This window comes from Mustelus asterias, chromosome 13 (assembly GCF_964213995.1).
Source record: "Mustelus asterias chromosome 13, sMusAst1.hap1.1, whole genome shotgun sequence".
NCBI classification, from domain to species: domain Eukaryota; kingdom Metazoa; phylum Chordata; class Chondrichthyes; order Carcharhiniformes; family Triakidae; genus Mustelus; species Mustelus asterias.
The window spans coordinates 4,420,336-4,435,274 of record NC_135813.1 but is presented as its reverse complement, the minus strand read 5'-3'; the positions used below and the strand labels follow the sequence as shown (position 1 = coordinate 4,435,274).

General features: G+C 47.5%; 1 non-coding gene across 1 annotated transcript; it reads left to right on the top strand.

Annotated features, from left to right (window-relative positions):
• Nucleotides 1-6,343: 6,343 nt before the first annotated feature.
• trnay-gua (transfer RNA tyrosine (anticodon GUA)) lies at nucleotides 6,344-6,415 on the top strand. Its single transcript has one exon. It is a non-coding gene; the product is annotated as a tRNA-Tyr (tRNA).
• Nucleotides 6,416-14,939: the final 8,524 nt, after the last annotated feature.

Sequence of the window (14,939 nt, the reverse complement as noted above, 5' to 3'; positions counted from 1 at the left end):
ACCCACCCACATACCCACCCATACACCCCCACACACGCACCCCCCCAAACACACACACACACACCCACACACATTGGCATACCCACCCACACACACACCCACACCCCCCCCCCCACCTACTCACATCTCCACACACACACACACACTGACACACCCACCCACACACATTGGCATACCCACACACACCCACACATCCCCCCCACCTACTCACATCTACACACACACACACACACACACACTCCCCCCCCACCTACTCACATCTACACACACACACACACACCCCCCCACCTACTCACATCTACACACACACACCCCCACCTACTCACACACACACACACCCCCACCTACACACACACACCCCCACCTACACACACACACACACACCCCCACCTACACACACACACACACACACCCCCACCCACACACACACACACACCAGCCACACTCACAACAACCCACACAAACACACCTACACACACATCCCACACACACCCATTCACCCACACCCACATATACACCCACCCACACACAAACTTTGACTCACTGACACACAAACACACACATACAAACTCTAACATACTGACACACACACACAACCCTCACGCAGACACTTACACATACTCTCACTCTCATTTGCTCACACATGTACACACATTTTCACATAAACCTTCTCTCACACATACATATGTCACACACAAACATGTACATGTGCACATGAGGTGAGATGACATAAATATAGAATTTAATGGATGATCTGATTGGGGCTTTAGGAATTCACAAGGAACTGAGAGATAGAGAGAAACATTTTCCACCGGTGGGGGTGGGGTTTAGAACAGGAGGCTCAGGTTTAAAATCAGGACCGGGCTATTCAGGAAATACTTCTTCACAGGGTGATGGAGTGTGGAACACCCTCCCACAAACAAACAGTAGATGTGCACTCAATTAATAACTTTAAATCTGAGATGGATTGGTTTTTGCTAAGCAAGAGTATATCGAGTCAAGGCTGGTAAATGGAGTTGGAGCATTGATTAGCCATGATTTCATTGAAATGGCAGAGGAACAGGCTTCAGGGGCTGAATGACCTCCTGTTCCCATGGACCTATATAAATATCTAGATGTCTTGCGTGTGTCCTTTTTATCTGTTGCTAGGTGCTGCTATGGTGATAACTCAAAGCATCCATTTTAAATTGTTCTGGTTCACTTTAATGTGATGGTTCCTACATTGTGCTGTCGAGTAGTGGTCTGATTCCCATTGTGAGGGGAGTGGGAATCTGGTGATGATAAAGAGCAGAAAATGAACATTGGGTGGAATGGGAAAGCCCCTGTGGTTTATTGGGAAAGTTGGTGATGGGTCAACTTATTGTATGGAACAGATGAGGTGGATAGAGAGAAACTACTTCCGCTGGCTGGGGACTCTCAGACAAGGGACCATAATCTAAAAATTAGAGCTAGTTCTTTCAGGAGTGATATTAGGAAACACTTTAACACGCAAAGTCTGGTAGATGCTTGGAACTCTCTTTCACAAATGGCAATGATACCGGATCAATTGTTAATTTTAACAGTCGTTTGCTGGTACAGAACTTAAATATTTCAGAAGAGAGAATTGTTGCCGAAGTTTTTCATCTTGCACTCATCAGGACAAATGCAAAAATGCCAAATTTCAAACAATCACAACAATTTATGCTCCAGGAGCAAAGGGTGCCGTTTGGTTGGCAAGTTGGTTCTGATTGGCTGAGGTGTTCATTTTATATTTGAGATCGATTGATTTTTGTTCTGCAAAAGTGTTTAATGAAGTGGGGCAAAGGCGTGTTTTATGGAATTAGGTGTCAGATCAGCCGTGATCACATGTGAATGGGTGAACGGGCTAGGGGAGCTGAATGGCCTCCTCCCGTTTCTAGTCTTTCTTTGTGACCCTCCAGGGTTCTTTAGTGAACATCTTTTGTTGGGACCATGGATTTTTTTTTTAAACTTTTCCAATTCAATCAAATCAAATCCAATTCAGAGTCTCAACAAGTTGAGACATTTCAGATCCAGGCTGACAAGACAGGGCGAGCGACCAAACCACCCTGTCCTGGGCCTGATCTACATGAGCCAAGCTGATTGGAGAAGTGGGAGGTTCCTCCTCCAAGACTTGAGCACATTTGCATCTTAGCCAAAAGGCCGAGATGCCGCTTTAAAAATTGCTTCATATGAAACATATGAAGCTTCAGTGTAACCCAATGACCTCCACCAAGTGCGGCCGACCATGGGCTGCCGACCATACTACACTTGATCTTAGCCAAAAGGCCGAGACCATGGATTTGCTAAGAGACTTTCTCCATTGTGGAAATGCTCACTGAAAAATGCCATAATCACTTTCAATTCATTTTTATTGCTTTCATCTTGTTAATTTGACTGACCTCCACAACGCAGCAGTTCCTCAATCGCATCTCGGTCTTTTGGCTAAGATCAAATGTAGTTTTGTTGTCCTGCACTTGGTTGAAGTCATGAGGTTACACTGAGACTTCATTTGAAGCAATTTTTTAAAGCGGCGTCTTGGCTAAGATGCAAATGAGATCAAACCTTGGTGGAGGTGCAATGCCTGCTCCAATCAGCTTGGATCATGTAGATCAAGCCCAAGACAGGAGGTGGTGAGCCTGTCTTGCCAGCTTGGATCTGGAATGTCTCACTTGCTGAGACTTTGAACTGGACTTTGATTGGATTGAATTGGATATAAATTATTGAACCCTTTCAAGGTTGTGTTTATACTGAGAGTGTTGGGTGAGTGTGAAGTGTATCAGGATGTTCAAGGGTTGATACTATTATTCAGGGTGATAACCGTGTTAAAAGACTTAATTATGAGAATAGGTTGCATCGAGCAGTCCTCAGAGAAGAGATTGTGCAGACCTATATTCTCTGGTGTTAGAAGAATGAGTGCTGATCTCATTAAAGTCTATAAAATTCTAAGTGGGTTTACAGGACAGATGTTGAGAGGCTGTTTCCCTTAGCTGGAGAATCCAGAGCTGCGGGTGGGCTGGAGAGTGCAGAGCTGCGGGTGGGCTGGAGAGTGCAGAGCCGCGGGTGGGCTGGAGAGTGCAGAGCCGCGGGTGGGCTGGAGAGTGCAGAGCCGCGGGTGGGCTGGAGAGTGCAGAGCCGCGGGTGGGCTGGAGAGTGCAGAGCCGCGGGTGGGCTGGAGAGTGCAGAGCCGCGGGTGGGTTGGAGAGTGCAGAGCCGCGGGTGGGCTGGAGAGTGCAGAGCCGCGGGTGGGCTGGAGAGTGCAGAGGTGTGGGTGAGCTGGACAGTGCAGAGCTGCGGGTGAGCTGGACAGTGCAGAGCTGCGGGTGAGCTGGAGAATCCAGAGCTGCGGGTGAGCTGGACAGTGCAGAGCTGCGGGTGAGCTGGAGAATCCAGAGCTGCGGGTGAGCTGGAGAATCCAGAGCTGCGGGTGAGCTGGAGAATCCAGAGCTGCGGGTGAGCTGGAGAATCCAGAGCTGCGGGTGAGCTGGAGAATCCAGAGCTGCAGGTGAGCTGGAGAATCCAGAGCTGCGGGTGAGCTGGAGAATCCAGAGCTGCGGGTGAGCTGGAGAATCCAGAGCTGCGGGTGAGCTGGAAAATCCAGAGCTGCGGGTGAGCTGGAGAGTGCAGAGCTGCAGGTGAGCTGGGGTGATTCGGGGGAGGTGGGCGAGGTGCAATTTTAGGATTAGGCGATGCAAAGAAATGTCTTCACTCAGAGGGTTGTGACATTTTGCAATCCTCTAACCCAGAGAGCTGTGAATGATCAGCTGTTGAGTAATTCAAGATTGAGATTGATTGATTTTTGGACATAAAGGGAATTAAGGGATCGGGGGATCAGGTGAGAAGGTGGTGTTGAGGTAGAAGAGCAGCCCTGATCTTACTGAATGGTGGGGCAGGCTCGAGGGGCCAAGTGGCCTACTCCTGTATTCTCTTCATTATTGAAGATTGTGATCACAGTGCTTACATGTTAGAATTGATACAGAGTAGAGACGGAGCGGCAAGTCTCTCTAAAGGGGAAAGTCAAGAATGAGAGGAGATAATCTTTCAGGTAATTGAGGAGGGAAATCAGGGAGGACTTTTTCAAACAAAGGTTGGTGCAAATCTGCAACACCTTCCAAACCTGCGACCTCTCCCACCTCAAAGGACAAGGGCAGCAGATGCATGGGAGCACCACCACCTGCAAGTTCCCCTCCAAGCCATATTCCATCCTGACTTGGAAATATATCGCCGTTCCTTCACTTGTCGTGGGATCAAAATCCAAGAACTCCGTTCCTCACAGTGCCGTGGGTGTACCGACACCTCACAGGACTGCAGTGGTTCAAGAGGCTCACCATCACTTTCTCAAGGGGCAATTAAAGATGGGCAGCAAATTGTTGGTGTTGACGTTATTGTTGACGTCCCTTAAACGAAGAAGAGAAGATCAGCCATGATTTACTAGAATGGGCACATGGGAGGGGCTGAGTGGTCTCCTTCTGTTCTGAATGTTCCTGAATACAATCCGCAAAATGGGAGATAAATTGCAGAAAGCTGTAAGCAAATGAGAGAGTGGAGTAATCAGTGCCAGAAACGCAAGCAATGATGTGACCCAAGCAGTGTGTGTGAAATGAGAAGGACTCTAACCCCCTCAGATCCCTGTTCTAGCTCCACATCCAGCTGGCCACCTCACATTTAAACTCTTTGTTCAACTGTTTGATATGTCAATGTAATGGATTGTCCAAAAACAAACTGTGCTTCAAGACAATGGGAAACTTTTCATATTGATGACCAACAAAGGGTATTTACCAATTGTGTCTCCTGTGTGTTTTCTTTTCTTTATTCTTTCATCGGATCTGGGTGTCCCGGACAAGGTCAGCATTTGTTGCCCATCCCTAGTTGCCCTTGAGTGGCTTTGCAGGGGCCATTCCAGAGGACAGTTGAGAGTCAACCACATTGCTGCAAGTCTGGAGTCACATGTAAGCCAGACCGGGTAAGGACAACAGATTTCCTTCCCACATGGGATTTTGCAATCATTGTCATGGTCATCATTACTGAGACTAGCTTTATATTCCAGATTTATTAATTAAACTTAAATTCCACCAGCTGCCATGGTGGGATTTGAACCTGTGTCTCCAGGCAATTAGCCTGGGCCTCTGGGTTACACTGTCTCCCCACGTGCAGCTGCATATCATTTTCAAATGAAACCCTCACATTTTTCATTAAACCTTTCCATTAAATATTTACATGATTGCGAGAATTTTTATTCTGCAACCTACTATTTGAATTGATTATGCTATGTTGATGTTTTGAAACTTCCAAACTTCAAACTTCAATATAGCATTAATAATAAGTGAACAGAAAGTGGTCCCCAAATCCATTTGCCTGGATGAATGCAGCTCCAATAACACTCAAGAAGCTCGACAACATCCAGGTCAGAACAGCCATCGGCACCTCGTCCACCAACTTAAACATTCACATTTGATTTCAAAATCAAAGGAAACCTTGCATTTTTATAGCACCTACTGTAACCTCAGGACATCCCTAAGTGCCTTACTGCCAATGAGTTGAGGTGGAACTTCTTCACCCGAAGGGTTATGAATCTGTGGAATTCCCTGCCCAGTGAAGCAGTTGAGGCTACCTCGTTGAATGTTTTTAAGGCACAGATTTTTGAACAGTAAAGGAATTAAGGGTTAAGATGAGCCTCTTAAATCCATTTGAAGCTCAGCACCTGACTTTAGACCAGTGCTTCCCAGGCAGTGGCACACCGGTACACCGTGAAGACCCCTCCCTCCCACCAAGTGTGATAGAGTCATAGAGGTTTACAGCATGGAAACAGGCCCTTTGGCCCAACTTGTCCATACCGCCCTCTTTTTTTTAAAAAAAACCACTAAGCTAGTCTCAATTGCCCACGAAAAAAGATGTAAAATGATTCAAAATTCATGCAATTAAACTAAAACTAACCTCCGTCTTCAGCTCTGTGGTTGGTACCTTCAAGACCGGATGAATCTTGGGCCTCCCGTGTGTGCACCGACTGGGAAAGAGCCGCACATGGGAGGTTTAGATCGTTTATGTTGGCCGGGTCCATGCGCATGACCAACGGGACTTGGAGCTGATGACAAAGGTCCCATGGAGGGGTGCAGGGATGGGGTGCAGGGATGGAGAGGGGTGGTGGTAGGGGGGGGGGGGGGGTGTCTCTTGTACAACTTTCAACTGTCAATAGTTTTGAAGAGGGCACAGACTGGGCAACACCTGTTGTGAATGTGGCAGCGCCTTGTGAAAGCATTCAGTGTCCAGGTGCCAGTGTCCCAGGCCGATGGGTCAAGGCTAATCAATTCTCTGCTTTAAATACCCTGTAAATATACCCCCTGTGCGAGGGGGTATAGCTCAGTGGAAGAGCATTTGACTGTAGATCAAGAGGTCCCCAGTTCAAATCTGGGTCCCCCCTACAATTTAGCAAAAAGGAATCAGAGAGACACAGCCCGCCTTAACACAGTACAGAGTCTTTAAGTGGGCGGCACGGTGGCACAGTGGTTAGCACTGCTGCCTCACAGCACTAGGGACCCGGGTTCAATTCCGGCCTCAGGTCACTGTCTGTGTGGAGTCTGCACGTTCTCCCCGTGTCTGCGTGGGTTTCCTCCGGGTGCTCCAGTTTCCTCCCACAGTCCAAAGATGTGCGGGTCAGGTGGATTGGCCATGCTAAATTGACCCTTAGTGTCAGGGGGATTAGCAGGGTAAATATGTGGGGTTACGGGAATAGGGCCTGGGTGGGATTGTGGTCGGTGCCGAATGGCCTCCTTCTGCACTGAAGGGATTCTATGATTCTATAAATGAGTGTTGATTTGGCCGCGTTTATGAAGGCTTGCTCAGAATGTTGGCAAAGCCACCAACTTGCAGCGAAGATCTTCTATTGATTCAGCTCCCAGCTGCCAGACTCCGGCACTGGAATGGGGAGAGAGAGAGAGAGAGAGATGGGGGGTGGTTAGAAAAACATCTCCCGTACTTTGGAAAATCCTCAGTCTGCACGCACCTCCTGCGTCTCTCCCGTTCTAAATCCTTTTCTCCACCTTTCTAAACAAAAGGAGTTTCACAAAGTCCCAAAAACACTCTGCACTCAATGAACCACGGACACCATCGGAATTTACAACGGCCAGGTCATCTGACAAAACATGACGTGAGAAAAAAACCATCTTCACACAGCGAGTGGTTGGACTCTGGAATGCGCTGCCTGGAAGTGTGGCAGGGGCAGGTTCAATTGAGGCATTCAAGAGGGCATCAGATGATTATTTAAATAGAAACAATGTGCAGGGGTGCAGGGAAAAGGCAGGAGAGTGGCACAAAGTCATGATGTTCGTTTAGAGGGCCGGTGCAGACACGATGGGCCAAATGGCCTCCTTCTGCATTGTAACAATTCCATAATTTAAGTGACGTTGATTGAGGGATAATTATTGGCCCAAGAGCCTCTTCCTCCTCTTTGTTGAAATACCCGCCATGGAATCAGGCACATCCACCCTGGAGCCTGCCCTGTTGTTCCTTCAGATTATGACTTATCTGGATAGACACAAACAGATGGGGAATAGAGGGATATAAGTGGTTGGTCTAGATAGGACAACGTGATTGGTGCAGGCTTGCAGGGCCGAAGGGCCTGTTCCTGTGCTGTACTGTTCTTTGTTCTCGATCCGGTTTGTACCTCAACCCCACTCACCAGAGGTAACAGCTCCTTCTGAATCCCCTGTACCAAATCCTTCTACCATTTTCAGCACCTCGATTGGATCTCTCGTAAAAAAATTAAAGTTCAAGGGAATAGAAGTCAAATTGGTGCAACCTGTCCTCATAGGTTAATCCTTTCAGCACTTTATTCATTTGCAACAAAAACAGAAAATCTCAGCAGGTCTGACAGCATCTGTGGAAGCCATGATGTGGAGATGCCGGCGTGGACTGCGATAGGCACAGTAAGAAGTCTTACAACACCAGGTTTGATTTATTATTGTAACATGTATTAGCATACAGTGAAAAGTATTGTTTCTTGCGCGCTATACAGACAAAACATACCGTTCATAGAGAAGGAAATGAGAGAGTGCAGAATGTAGTGTTACAGTCATAGCTAGGATGTAGAGAAAGATCAGCTAATGCAAGGTAAGTCCATTCAAAAGTCTGATAGCAGCAGGGAAGAAGCTGTTCTTGAGTCGGTTGGTACGTGACCTCAGACTTTTGTATCTTTTTCCCGAAGGAAGAAGGTGGAAGAGAGAATGTCCGGGGTGCGTGGGGTCCTTGATTATGCTGGGTGCTTTGCCAAGGCAGCAGGAAGTGTAGACAGAGTCAATGGATGGGAAGGCTAGTTTGAGTGATGAATTGGGCTACATTCACAACCTTTTGTAATGCCTTGCAGTCTTGGGCAGAGCAGGAGGCATACCAAGCTGTGATACAACCAGAAAGAATGCTTTCTATGGTGCATCTGTAAAAGTTGGAGAGTCGTAGCTGACATGCTAAATTTCCTTCGTCTTCTGAGAAAGTAGAGGCGTTGGTGGGCTTTCTTAACTATAGTGTCGGCATGGGGAGACCAGGACAGATTGTTGGTGATCTGGATACCTAAAAACCTGAAGCTCTCGACCCTTTCTACTTCGTCCACTGCCCCAGTCATCAGGTGAGTGCATCAGGAGCGGCGCTCTGAAAGCTCATGCTACCAAATAAACCCGTTGGACTTTGACCTGGTGTTGTGAGACTTCTTATAGCATCTGCGGAGAGAGAATAGAGCCAACGTTTCAAGTCTGGAGGACCCTTCAGCAGACCTGAGAGCAAAGAAAATCAGAAAAGATTTATACAATGAGGGTGGGACAAAGGGAGTATAAATGAGGATGAAGAAGGCTGAGAAAGGTGCCAAAAGTGTCCATTTAGTGATCAGAATGGCAAAACAGAGGTACAGACAGTTAAGACAGTTGCTCGGAAAGGTGGTAGGGGCAAGAAAGAGAGTGGGAATGGAGAAGTGGAAAAATGAAAGTGAGAAAGAAGGATGATAAAAATGGAGGAATGAGATAAAAAGAAGAAACAGAATGAAAAAAATAAATGGAAATGGGGTGAAGGTGGAGGGGAGAGTTCGTGCTCTGAAGTTGTTGAACTCAATGTTCAGTCCAGAAGGCTGTAAAGTGCCTAATGGGAAGATGAGCTGCTGTTCCTCCAGTTTGCATTGGAGTTCGGTAGAACCTTGCAAAAGGCAAAGGACGGTCATGTGGACAGGAGAGCAGGGTGGGGTGTTGAAATGGCAAGCGACAGGAAGGTCTGGGACCTGCCTGCCGATGGACCGGAGGTGTTCAGCAAAGTGGTCACCCAGTCTCTCTGATGTAGAGTAGACCGCATTGGGGGCAATGTATGCAATGGACCAGATTGAAGGAGGTGCATGTGAAGCACTTGTGTTGAGTAGTGGCATCATGCTGGAGTTGGCGGAGTATGATCCTTTGAATGCGGAGGCTAGTGCGGTGAAAAGTATGGATGAGGGGGACTCTACCCTGGTTATGAGAAGGAGGGGAGGTGGTGAGAGCCTGGGGGATGGGTCGGAGGCAATTGAGAGGCCTTCATTTGCAAATGGGTCCACTGGGCAAATTGTTAAAATCCTCAAATCTATTAGATGGGATTCCTGGATTTCCATTAGCGTTTTTAGGATCCTACCCACAATTCTGCAGTTATTCCATGAATAAAACATACAAATTACAATGGAATCCGTGTAATGCTTGGAGTTAAGAATCGGAGTTTCAGACCAGCCTGCACACTGACTGCCTGAGAGGAGACTTTGGCCTTTGTTGAATGCAGATGGGGGACTAGGTTTAACATCCCAGATTAAAAATAGCATCTCTGACAGTGGGGCACTCCCTCAGCACTGACCCTCTGACAGTGCGGCACTCCCTCAGCACTGACCCTCTGACAGTGCGGCACTCCCTCAGCACCGACCCTCTGACAGTGCGGCACTCCCTCAGCACCGACCCTCTGACAGTGCGGCACTCCCTCAGCACCGACCCTCTGACAGTGCGGCACTCCCTCAGCACCGACCCTCTGACAGTGCGGCACTCCCTCAGCACCGACCCTCTGACAGTGCGGCACTCCCTCAGCACCGACCCTCTGACAGTGCGGCACTCCCTCAGCACCGACCCTCTGACAGTGCGGCACTCCCTCAGCACCGACCCTCTGACAGTGCGGCACTCCCTCAGCACCGACCCTCTGACAGTGCGGCACTCCCTCAGCACCGACCCTCTGACAGTGCGGCACTCCCTCAGCACCGACCCTCTGACAGTGCGGCACTCCCTCAGCACCGACCCTCTGACAGTGCGGCACTCCCTCAGCACCGACCCTCTGACAGTGCGGCACTCCCTCAGCACCGACCCTCTGACAGTGCGGCACTCCCTCAGCACTGACCCTCTGACAGTGCGGCACTCCCTCAATCCTGCATTGGAGCAGTCCAGATTATGCGCTCAGACCTCTGGAATGGGGAACCTGCATAGAGAATTCTGACACAGAGGCGAGAGTGCTACCCATAGTGCCAAGACTGGCATTCAAGTTAAGAATCAACCACTTTGACATGTGCATGGGGTCACAGACAGACCAGGCTGTATAAAGACAGATTTCCTTTTCAATGGACACCAGTGAACCAGATAGGTTTTTATGACAATGTGACAGCTTCAGGGTCATTTTGACTGGTAACAGATTTTTAATTTAACTTATTTAGATTATTTTGAATAGCCTTGGTGGGATTTTAGCTCACATGCTCTGGAACACATGTCCAGTAACATGACCATTACATTATCATCATGGCTATTCCATGTACCAGAGTTAATGCACCAACACAACCAGCAGGTGGCACTGCAGCCTTACTTATGTGGACCAATCACCACTGGTATCATTGAGGACCAATCAGGGGTTCCCATTGAGGCAGCCATGGTCCTGAGCCTCACTCCACCACCAGGCACTATCCCCCCTGTCCCCATCATTCCCAAAACAGTATCCTCACAGTTTTTGCCCTTTATTATTTTCTATATCACTTTGCTGAACATCAAAACAGCCAAAATCCACTGTGCTGTGAAGCCAGAGACAATATGGGGCAGTCATTCTAACTCTGACCTGGCTGCAAAGCCATGTCAAATAATGTGGAAAGACTATTTACAATATGTTACGGCTCCCCTCTAATTGACTAGACTGTAGTTATAGAGTCATAGAGGTTTACAGCATGGAAACAGGCCCTTCGGCCCAACTTGTCCATGCCGCCTTTTTTTTTTAAACCCCTAAGCTAATCCCAATTGCCTGCATTTGGCCCCATATCCCTCCGTACCCATTGTACCCATGTGACTGTCTAAATGCTTTTTAAAAGACAAAATTGTATCCGCCTCTACTCCTACCTCTGGCAGCTTGTTCCAGACACTCACCACCCTCTGTGTGAAAAAATTGTCCCTCTGGATACTTTTGTAATAAATCTTCGGAGGCAGAAGTCCCTTCACCAAGATCCCTTTATTTACAATTCCAGCAGCAGTACACAGAGTGCTCGCAGTCAGCAGTCTACCTCCGTGGGTGCCAGAGGAACCCGACACTCTCAGTTAAATACAAGGAAAAGACTCCCTGATTGGCCCATCAATTGACTCGTTAAACAGGGAGCTCATATTCCAATAAGGCAACCTCAATGGCCTCATTGAAGTCATTAGAAGTTTATAAATTGTTATGTGGGAATGGGGTTAAGGTCATTCAACCTTAAGACATCTCAAAGCATTTCTCATCCAATTAAGTGCTTTTTACAAGTGTTGTAACATGGAAAACACACACAACGCACAAGGGCAGTCATTGATAAGGATGCTGAGGCATGGATTACACTCTCTGAATCGCTACTTCAGCCAAAAGACTCTGCCCATTCCCCTCAAGCTGAGGTCTCTTACATGGGAGTGACCTCGGCTTATCCACAATGTCCAGAGTGGAGTGACTGTGTTGAGTGGGGAGAACTCCCTGGCTCTTTTATCGCAATAGGGGTTAGTTACAGCCACCTGAGAGGACGGCGGCTCAATTTAACATAGAAATCATAGAAACCCTACAGTGCAGAAAGAGGCCATTCGGCCCATCGAGTCTGCACCGACCACAATCCCACCCAGGCCCTATCCCCATATCCCCACATATTTACTCGCTAATCCCTCTAACCTATGCATCCCGGGACACTAAGGGGCAATTTAGCATGGCCAATTAACCTAACCCGCACATCTTTGGACTGTGGGAGGAAACCGGAGCACCCGTCTACACCACGCAGACACAGGAAGAATGTGCAAACTCCACACAGACAGTGACCCAAGCCGGGAATCGAACCCAGATCCCTGGAGATGTGAAGCAGCAGTGCTAACCACTGTGCTACCGTGCCTCTACATCTCACGTGAAAGCTGGCAGCACTCCCTCAATACTGCACTGTGGTGCCAGTCTGGATTTTATATACCGATCTTTAAAGTGAGATTTAAAACCACAACCTTTATGAGTTTGAGGTGAGCGTGTCACCCATTGAGTCAAAAAGGAGCATTTAGGAAGCTAATTTGAGGCAGGTTGCCCCAGCTTGAGACTGCAGATGAAGCTTGGTCACAGAGGTGAATTGTTACTGTGTTGTAACTTTGTAAATTCTTGATAAGGTTATCCCCGCTACACCCTAGCTATGACTGTAACACTACATTCTGCACTCTCTCATTTCCTCCTTTATGAACGGTATGCTTTGTATAATGCGCAAGAAACAATACTTTTCACTGTATCCCAATACATCCGACTGTAACAAATCAAATCAAAAACCCTTTAATTCAATCTGGGGTTTTTAAAAAAAAAGTTCAGGACAAGTTTAAAGTTTATTTATTAGTGTCACAAGTAGGCTTACATAAACACTGCAATGAAGTCACTGTGAAAATCTCCTCAATGGGGTAAATGCAATGATCGTCTGCATGAGTCAGAGAATTGCGGTTGTAATGGAATCGTCATGTTAATGTCAGCAATTCCTGATATTCTCGACCACTTACTCAGGGGAAGGGCAGAGTTTGCCCTCAGCACCTTGCATCTCTGGAAAAGAGAAGGCTGAGGGGTGACTTAACAGGACTCTTTGAAATTATGAAAGGTTCAATATGATGTTTCTCGGGTGGGAAAGTCTTAAACTAGGGGGCCATAAATATAAGATTATCACTAATAAATCCAACTGAGAATTCAGTAGAAACTTCTTTAACCAGAGTGGCAGCAATGTGGAACTTGCTGCCACAGGGAGTGGTTGAGATCAACAGTGTAGATGCATTTAAGGACAAGCTGGATAAACACATGAGGGACAAAGAAATACCATAGAATCCCGACAATGCAGAAAGAGGCCATTCGGCCCATCGAATCTGCACCAATTCTTTGAAAGAACAAGATGAAAGCAAAATACTATGGATGCTGGAATCTGAAACAAAATGAAAATGGGAGCCTGGAATGCGCTGCCAAGTAGGGTGGTGGAGGCAGACACGCTGGCATCGTTTAAGACTTACCTGGATAGTCACATGAGCAGTCTGGGAATGGAGGGATACAAATGAATGGTCTAGTTGGACCAATGAGCGGCACAGGCTTGGAGGGCCGAAGGGCCTGTTTCCTGTGCTGTACTGTTCTTTGTTCAGAAAATGCTGGAAAATCTCAGCAGGTCTGACAGCATCTCTGGAGAGGTGACAGGCTCTATTCTCTCTCCGCGGATGCTGTCAGACCTGCTGAGATTTTGCAGCATTTTTCTGTTTTTGTTTCAGATTCCGGCATCCGCAGGAATTTGTGTTTATTATCGTTCGACAAGGATGTTGCCTGGCCGAGAGACTTTTAATTTTGAGGGAAGATGGAATAGGCTGGGGTTGTTTTCTCTGGAACAGAGGAGGCTGCGGGGGTGCAGGGGGGAGGTATTTACTTGAGTGCATAAAATTATATGAATGGATGAGTTCCAGATCACCACTGTCTGTTTGGACTTTGAAATGCAACACTACTAAACGTCCTTTCTGGCTTGCCGTAATCATGTGATCTCTGCCACAAAGCTCTGACTCTGCAAACCGCCATTTGACAATCAGTTCAATAAAGATCTACAGTGAGAAAGTACTTTGTCCGTCTTTGAACACGAAACATGGGGCGGAAACTTCCCATCCCGCCCTCCATGAGAATCGTAGTGGGCGGGACATAGACCACACAAAGATCTCGGGTGGGATGTTCTGGCCTTGGGGCCAGCATGGCCGGAAAATCCCACCCCTCGGGGTGAATTTTACTGTCCTGCCCGCCACGGGAATCGGAGCGGGCGAGGGACGGACTATGGAAAGGTCCGTTGACCTTGGGCGGGATTTTCCAGTTTTGGGGTGAGCAAGGCTGGAAAATCCTGCTCATGGTGTCAGGAAATGGGGATAAAATAGAGTTTTGAAATCCTGGAAATGCAGCAGAAAAAACACAGAAAGGCACATGGAAATGTTCAAATCTGTCAAAAGCTGCTGAGAAAGGGCAGGGAAAAGCAAATACACATCAAACGTTGCAACGTGACAATCCAAAAATGAAACCTTGGACAGTGAGGATGAAGCTATATCGTGGCACAATACTCATACCGAGGAGAAATTAGTCTGAGAGCCCAATGCAATGGCAAGAAGGAAGATCGAAGGTTTCAGATCATAGATGGGATGTAACAGCCGCTCATCTCAGTGGAAGCAAGTCTAAAGCTTAGGTTGGGAACCCTAAATGTGCCGACAGAGATTTAACATGAAGCAGCAACTCAATATGTTCTGGAAGTCATCACCCAGCAGAGACAGTGAATCTGACAAGCGCCTTGCTCTAATCAAGTGAACTACCCAACTCGATGCAACTCTCCAAGAGCTATAAGCAATAGTGATGAAAGAATGTCCTTGAGAGCATCAAGAGCACATGTGTGGTCATAAAAGCCTATTTGGCATACCGAGACGAATTGATAGCCCAAGATGACATTGTACAAAGGAAAT